Source organism: Anomaloglossus baeobatrachus, chromosome 2 (assembly GCF_048569485.1).
Source record: "Anomaloglossus baeobatrachus isolate aAnoBae1 chromosome 2, aAnoBae1.hap1, whole genome shotgun sequence".
NCBI lineage: Eukaryota > Metazoa > Chordata > Amphibia > Anura > Aromobatidae > Anomaloglossus > Anomaloglossus baeobatrachus.
In genome coordinates, this window is record NC_134354.1 from 764,356,055 (window position 1) to 764,363,554 (window position 7,500).

The 7,500-nt window shown below is 48.5% G+C and overlaps 1 protein-coding gene across 3 annotated transcripts in view; it reads right to left on the reverse strand.

The window, feature by feature from the left end:
• Positions 1-7,500, reverse strand: part of PAK1 (p21 (RAC1) activated kinase 1) — a 69,860-nt gene that overhangs the window by 43,421 nt on the left and 18,939 nt on the right. The window lies entirely within an intron of this gene.

The window sequence follows — 7,500 nt, forward strand, 5'->3', positions numbered from 1 at the left end:
AGAAAACAACATCTTGCTTCCACTGGTCACCAGGGATATAAGTAGGTGACAGGTTGGTGTTTGGTAGGAACAAACAGAGCGTAGGTCATCAATAGTCAGGAGGAATGTCACACGTGATCGTGAGATAACCCACTTCCTCGCTGTAAAGTCGCCATGTGTTTGATGTACAAGGCAAATAATCATAAATGATGGGGGGGGGTGTACTGCCACACACAATAAGGGAAGATCTATCAAAAGGTAAAAAAAAACAAACAAATATGAAGTGTTGCCCATAGCAACCAAATACCATAGAAAGAAACAGCTTGGTTGCCATTGGCAACTACTCCATCTTTTCCAGTCTTAATACAAAAAACTGGACTCGATGCCCATAACAACCAACTAAACTTCAGCCTAAATTTCTGTGGAGAAACAGAAAGCTGTGATGTGATCGGTTGCTATGGACAGTGAAGCCATTTTTCTTTTTCTTCACTGACATTACACTGCTATTAGTAGTAGAAAAGTCGGGCCTAGTTCAGAGTCACAAATTGTGTAGATAGGAAGTGTGGCGCCCCTGACCTGGTCAGGCACCACTGAGTACTGCACTCCTGCTGGGGCAGTACTTTCAGGTAATCCAAAGGCTAGAATGAGGTGTGTACGCACAGACACATAGCAACCAGGTCTCCCACACCTTAAAGGGGAACCTTGGGCAGACCCAAGAGGGGGCTTGCCTCCCCATCTCATCTAGGGGTGTGGGGGAGGGGCTGGAAGCTAAGTTACCACGGCTGTCAGGAAAGTGGGAGGAGCTAGCCAGTCTGGTAGCGAAGGGAGAAGCGCAGAGTGTGGCCTGAGAGAGGGACACGCGCGAACACGCTAGTCAGACCCTGCACGTGAAGTAGCCGTTAGTGGGGGAGAACGGTTATCAGCAAGTCAGAAAGACACCTGAGGAGAGGTGGTTGAGTACGGGGACTCTGGTGACTAGGCACGCACGGGAAACAGGTCCCTAGAGTAGATGTCCATTTATTTATCTGCTAAACCTGTCAGTGAGGGGAACTACAAGAACCTCACCAACCAACTAGAGTCCGAGCCTCAGCAGCATCGAAGGGGCCCATAAGGGGGAATCGAGCCTGGAGCTATCTCCCTTGGTCCACGCTGCCGGCAAATGGTCCAAAATAGGGGAGAAAAGGCAGTAGCGACTTCCCTGGATGAATCCCACGGTACTTCAAGTCAGGGGTTATCCGAAACAAGAAGTGCTAGGAAGGCGAGTTAACGGTTACCCTTAGACCGGCCTAAAGGATACTTGGTTCCACCTGTTTTTTCTCAGCATCGCCCGGGTTACCTCACAATAACATCAAAAAGTGAGTAAAGAACAGTTGAAAGACACCTTGGACTGAGACTGAGTTATTCTGGGACCTGTTGTTCCACACACCCGAGCCCCTGAGGCTAGCCTCACTCACGGGAGGCCATACCATCAGACTGCAGACTCAATCATCCCCAGACGCTCGTTAAACCTGCAGTGGCGGTCACCCATATCCCTGACCACAAACCGTGAGCGGCGTCACGACTCCTACATATAAACACCGACATACCTGTTGCCAGATATACCCAAAAAGTGGAGACCCTGTGGCATCCCTGAAGGTGGAGTGATGTCCCTGGGGGACTGCTGCAGGTGGGCACCACAGAAGCAGCACTAAATACTGCCTAATCGTGGCCATCAGCTACGGCGATGGTCCCAGGCCCTGAGAAAAATCAAATTCTGTGCCTCAGCAATGTCTAATAACATGGGGGGTAATCAGGAGAACACACAACATGGCCGCCGAAGACAAACAATTCCAGAAAACACTCATTTTTGATCCCCCTGTTTTCTTCCCTCACAACAAGCCTTCGTGCTAAATATATCAGCCGTCGAGCTGATTATAAAAAAGGTGTCCGTGCCGGCGCTGAACAGCAACCTCCAGATATCTACATGCCAGCGTACAAAAATACCCAACTCATGTTATAGCAGCCATTTAACCCAAAAGAGATCGGCATAAAATTAGTCCCCGCTCTAAGGGATCCTACGGTTTTGCAAAAATGTCCATAAACAATGAAGGTTCTTCACGGGGTTCAGGGTTAGGTAACAACCAATATGGCCGCCATTAAATTCCTTACTGAAAGAGACACTCAAGCAATGAATGGCTTATATAACATCTTTTCCATAGGGCATTAAAGGATCATTGTCGGAGCATCCCTTTAAGGTTCACACTTCAAGAGAAGGAATCCGCTGAAAGGAAGACTAATGAGTAATGACTACTTAGGGCGACCATTTTTTAAGGTCTTAGGGAATTAAGTGGCCCTGAAAGCTCGCAGTCGGCCATTACTCCACTGATAAACAGGGCATTTTTACTTCATCGCCTGAACGGTTTCCTCCTATACGCCATTAATTATTGATGGACACGTTTAGGCTTGGAAAAGCCGGAAAATCACATTAGGGAGAGAAAAAAAAATAATTGGGGGCCAAGGCGGCGTTTACCAGGATGCGGTGTTATGCTCCATCCCTCAGGTTGGCACTAGGTATAAAGGGGGTTGACAACTTTTGGAGACAATTTTTTCTCATAATTGAGTCACACAAAAAAATGTTGCAACGTTTTCCTTTTATGGCTTCTGCGTTGTTCTGACAATTGTTGGTGTGTAATGAGTTAACTGAGAATCTGTCAGTGAGTTCATTTTGATGGTCCAAGTGGAAATTCTCCAACCTTTTTTTTTTTCCTGTCTGTTTCTGATCCGCTCTGAGCTGATTTATGACCACAGACCATGTCAGAGTTGAGTGTGCAGGTAAAAAATAAAAAAAATAAATCTTTATTTTTATATAGCGCTAACATATTCCGCAGCGCTTTACATACATCAGGAACACTGTCCCCATTGGGGCTCACAATCTAAATTCCCTATCTGTATGTCTTTGGAGTGTGGGAGGAAACCCACGCAAACACGGGGAGAACATACAAACTCCTTGCAGATGGTGTCCTTGGTGGGATTTGAACCCAGGACCCCAGCGCTGCAAGACTGCAGTGCTAACCACTGAGCCACCACAAGACTGCAGTGCTAACCACTGAGCCACCACAAGACTGCAGTGCTAACCACTGATCCACCGTGCTGCCCTGCAGGTCTGTAAAAGCAATTTTTTATGAAACCGACATGCAATAATTATTTTTAGCCCCAAATACATGTATTTAGGAAAGTAAAATAAAATTGGCCAAGAATTGGAAGACCCCTTAGGCTGCTTTCACACCTCCGGTTTTTGCTATGCGGCACAATCCGGCCAATGCGGCGCTTTTCCCAATGCATCCCTATGGATGCCGGATGCGCCGCGATGCGGCAAAAACTGCATCCGGCCGCCGCATGCGGTTTTTGCCACTGCGCATGCTCAGTAGCATGCCGCAAGCGGCAAAAAACGGACGGGTCGCATGTAAAAAAACTTATGCAAAGGATGCGGTGTTTTCGCCGCATCCGTTGCATAGATTTCACAGCCGGATTGAGCCGCACAGCTCAAACCGGATGTGTGAAAGCAGCCTTACAGAAAGCAGAAAGGGAATAAACTACACCCGATCAAACATCATAAAATAACAATTCTGGGGAAAAGATTTTTCATTTCCCATTGAGGTCTTGGATTTTCCCCATTATGTAACCAATCAGCAGGATCTTTATTTAAAGAGGTCGGAGCCTTTTTTTCCCTGAAACAAAGCTCCAAATCCTCTGCAAAAATAATAGTAAAATTTCTGGCTGCCTGTGGCTGCCACAAGGGGGAGCTCAAGAGCTGCCTGAACAATGTTTATATTAGTACACAGTGAGCGCCCTCTAGTGGTGGCTGCAGAATTTTAGATTTTTGTTCAATGGCTCTGCTGGGGATTTTTATGAGAAAAGAAAAAGAACCACAAAGAAATAAAGATCTGGACTTTGGACTTACAAACAATATAATAATAATAAAAAAATGGAGTCAATTAAAGGGAAGGATTCTGTTTGTGGCTCCATGATTTTTAATTGCACCATTATACAATGGTCTGATATATTAGTGCAAGATCAGCGGAGATGAGATCATTGCTCAGACGATTGCACCGCTTCATGAATAGAAGATTGACGTCAACAGAAAAGGAAACAAGCGCTTATCAATATAATGAATGGGGAAGTCAGGCGGCCGGCAGGTGAACTGTCAGTCATATGTCTCGGGGTGACAGGTGTTTATCAGGAAGGTCCGGGCTTCAACCACAATTATAGGAAGTTTTCAGCAGCAGAGGTGTCAGGGTGTTCCTCTTTTCTATGCCATCCGGGGGCACCATCTATATGCAGTTTGCATGTATTTAAAGGGATGGACCACTAACTGGATAAAGCCTTAAATGCCTGGGTCCCCCAAGTAAAATAAGTAAGACTTATTACTCACGCCCCCTCACCGGCGCTGTTTCAGCAATGTCAGCTCCAAGTCCCCCAATGCTTGTGAATGCTGCAGACAATCAGTGGCTGCTGATTGGCTGCAGCCATTACTATTTTGTTAGAGCCAGCCACAAGGGAACAGGTGATCCTCTGGTGGGCCCCTGTGCAGGAGGGTCCCCCTATAAGAGCACAATGCTCATGCTGTACAGACAGAAGACGCATCTCATCCTACATGTAACAAACTATAAAAAAAAATATAGAAAAAGCCACATTGTGAACTGATATTTCCTTGTAGCTTAAACTAATTGAAGCAGATGTTTGCTGTCACAGAATATTGATGAGCTGCAGGCGATCAGTAGCTGATGATTGGCTGCAGAAGTCATGTGACATAATATCATGAGAACACTGGGAGATCTGGAGTACAAAAAAAAAAACAAAAAAACAAACAAACACTGAAACATCAGCAGTGCGGGAGGAGAGGACAAGCTTTTCTTATTTTACACGGGAATTTAAAGGGGTTGTCTAAGTATATACACAGATATCAACCGTACATACAGTATAGATGGCATACAGCCCATACATATAGCATGTAGACTAGGGAGTATACACAGTCCCTACACGCTGAATATAAAATATGTAGTCACAAACAGCAAACACCATCTGTAGAGTATATACTGCCACTAAGGTATACAGTGATCAAGGTGGAAGCAAAACCACTGTTGACCATATACAACCGACACTGACCCCCCACGCAGCAGACACTGACCACCACGCAGCCGACACTGACCACCACGCAGCCGACACTGACCACCACGCAGCCGACACTGACCCCCACGCAGCCGACACTGACCCCCACGCAGCCGGCACTGACCGCCACGCAGCCGGCACTGACCCCCACTGACCCCACGCAGCCGGCACTGACCCCCACGCAGCCGGCACTGACCCCCACGCAGCCGGCACTGACCCCCATGCAGCCAGCACTGACCCCCACTGACCCCACGCAGCCGGCACTGACCCCCACTGACCCCACGCAGCCGGCACTGACCCCCACGCAGCCGGCACTGACCCCCACGCAGCCGGCACTGACCCCCACGCAGCCGGCACTGACCCCCACGCAGCCGGCACTGACCCCCACGCAGCCGGCACTGACCCCCACGCAGCCGGCACTGACCCCCACGCAGCCGACACTGACCACCACGCAGCCGACACTGACCACCACGCAGCCGACACTGACCACCACGCAGCCGACACTGACCACCACGCAGCCGACACTGACCACCACGCAGCCAGCACTGACCCCCACTGACCCCCACGCAGCCGGCACTGACCGTATACATCCCGGCAATATCAGACATTACAATATAACCCAATCAACACATACCAAGAGGAGTGAGGGCCAAGCTCACAATTTATGAAGAAATAGAGGAAGGAACAAAGGGTAAATGGTAAGAAGTGCTTGTATTGTCTGGTCCTGCCATCAATATAATAAATAGGGAAATCCCATATCGCTGCATGAGCCGGTCACTGGCCAATATGTACAAGTGCAGGTACAGGCTCTATAGTGCATGGAGGGTGTGGAAACAGATGATACAAGGGACCAGATTTTGAAGAAAATATTGTAAGGGCAAAATGGGAATAGTGAGATAAGTAGGGTGAACAGACAGGCTATTCTAAAGAAATGCAGTTTTTTTATGGCACGATTAAAACTGTGGGTATTGTGAATTAAGCGAATAGTTCTGGGTAGTCGACACTGACAGTATACAGCCTGCACAGGTCGTATACAGCCGAATACAGCCATCGCTGACAAAATACAGCCGGCGCTGACAGAATACAGCCTGCACAGGTCGTATACAGCCGCCACTGACAGAATACAGTCATCATTGACAGAATACAGCCGCCACTGACAGAATACAGCCTGCACAGGTCGTATACAGCCGAATACAGCCATCGCTGACAGAATACAGCCGGCACTGACAAAATACAGCCGGCGCTGACAGAATACAGCCGGCGCTGACAGAATACAGCCGGCACTGGCAGAATACAGCCGGCACTGGCAGAATACAGCCGGCACTGGCAGAATACAGCCGGCACTGGCAGAATACAGCCGGCACTGGCAGAATACAGCCGGCACAGACAGAATACAGCCGGCACAGACAGAATACAGCCGGCACAGACAGAATACAGCCGGCACAGACAGAATACAGCCGGCACAGACAGAATACAGCCGGCACAGACAGAATACAGCCGGCACAGACAGAATAGTCATCATTGACAGAATACAGCCGGCACTGACAGAATACAGCCAGCACTGGCAGAATACAGTTATCATTGACAGAATACAGCCGGCACTGGCAGAATACAGCCGGCACAGACAGAATACAGCCGGCACAGACAGAATACAGCCGGCACAGACAGAATACAGCCGGCACAGACAGAATACAGCCGGCACAGACAGAATAGTCATCATTGACAGAATACAGCCGGCACTGACAGAATACAGCCAGCACTGGCAGAATACAGTTATCATTGACAGAATACAGCCGGAACTGGCAGAATACAGCCGACACTGGTGGAATACAGCCGGAACTGGCAGAATACAGTTATCATTGACAGAATACAGCCGGAACTGGCAGAATACAGCCGACACTGGTGGAATACAGCCGGAACTGGCAGAATACAGTTATCATTGACAGAATACAGCCGGAACTGGCAGAATACAGCCGACACTGGTGGAATACAGCCGGAACTGGCAGAATACAGTTATCATTGACAGAATACAGCCGGAACTGGCAGAATACAGCCGACACTGGTGGAATACAGCCGGCACTGGTGGAATACAGTTATCATTGACAGAATACAGCCGGAACTGGCAGAATACAGCCGGCACAGACAGAATACAGCCGGCACAGACAGAATACAGCCGGCACAGACAGAATACAGCCGGCACAGACAGAATACAGCCGGCACAGACAGAATACAGCCGGCACAGACAGAATAGTCATCATTGACAGAATACAGCCGGCACTGACAGAATACAGCCAGCACTGGCAGAATACAGTTATCATTGACAGAATACAGCCGGCACTGGCAGAATACAGCCGGCACAGACAGAATACAGCC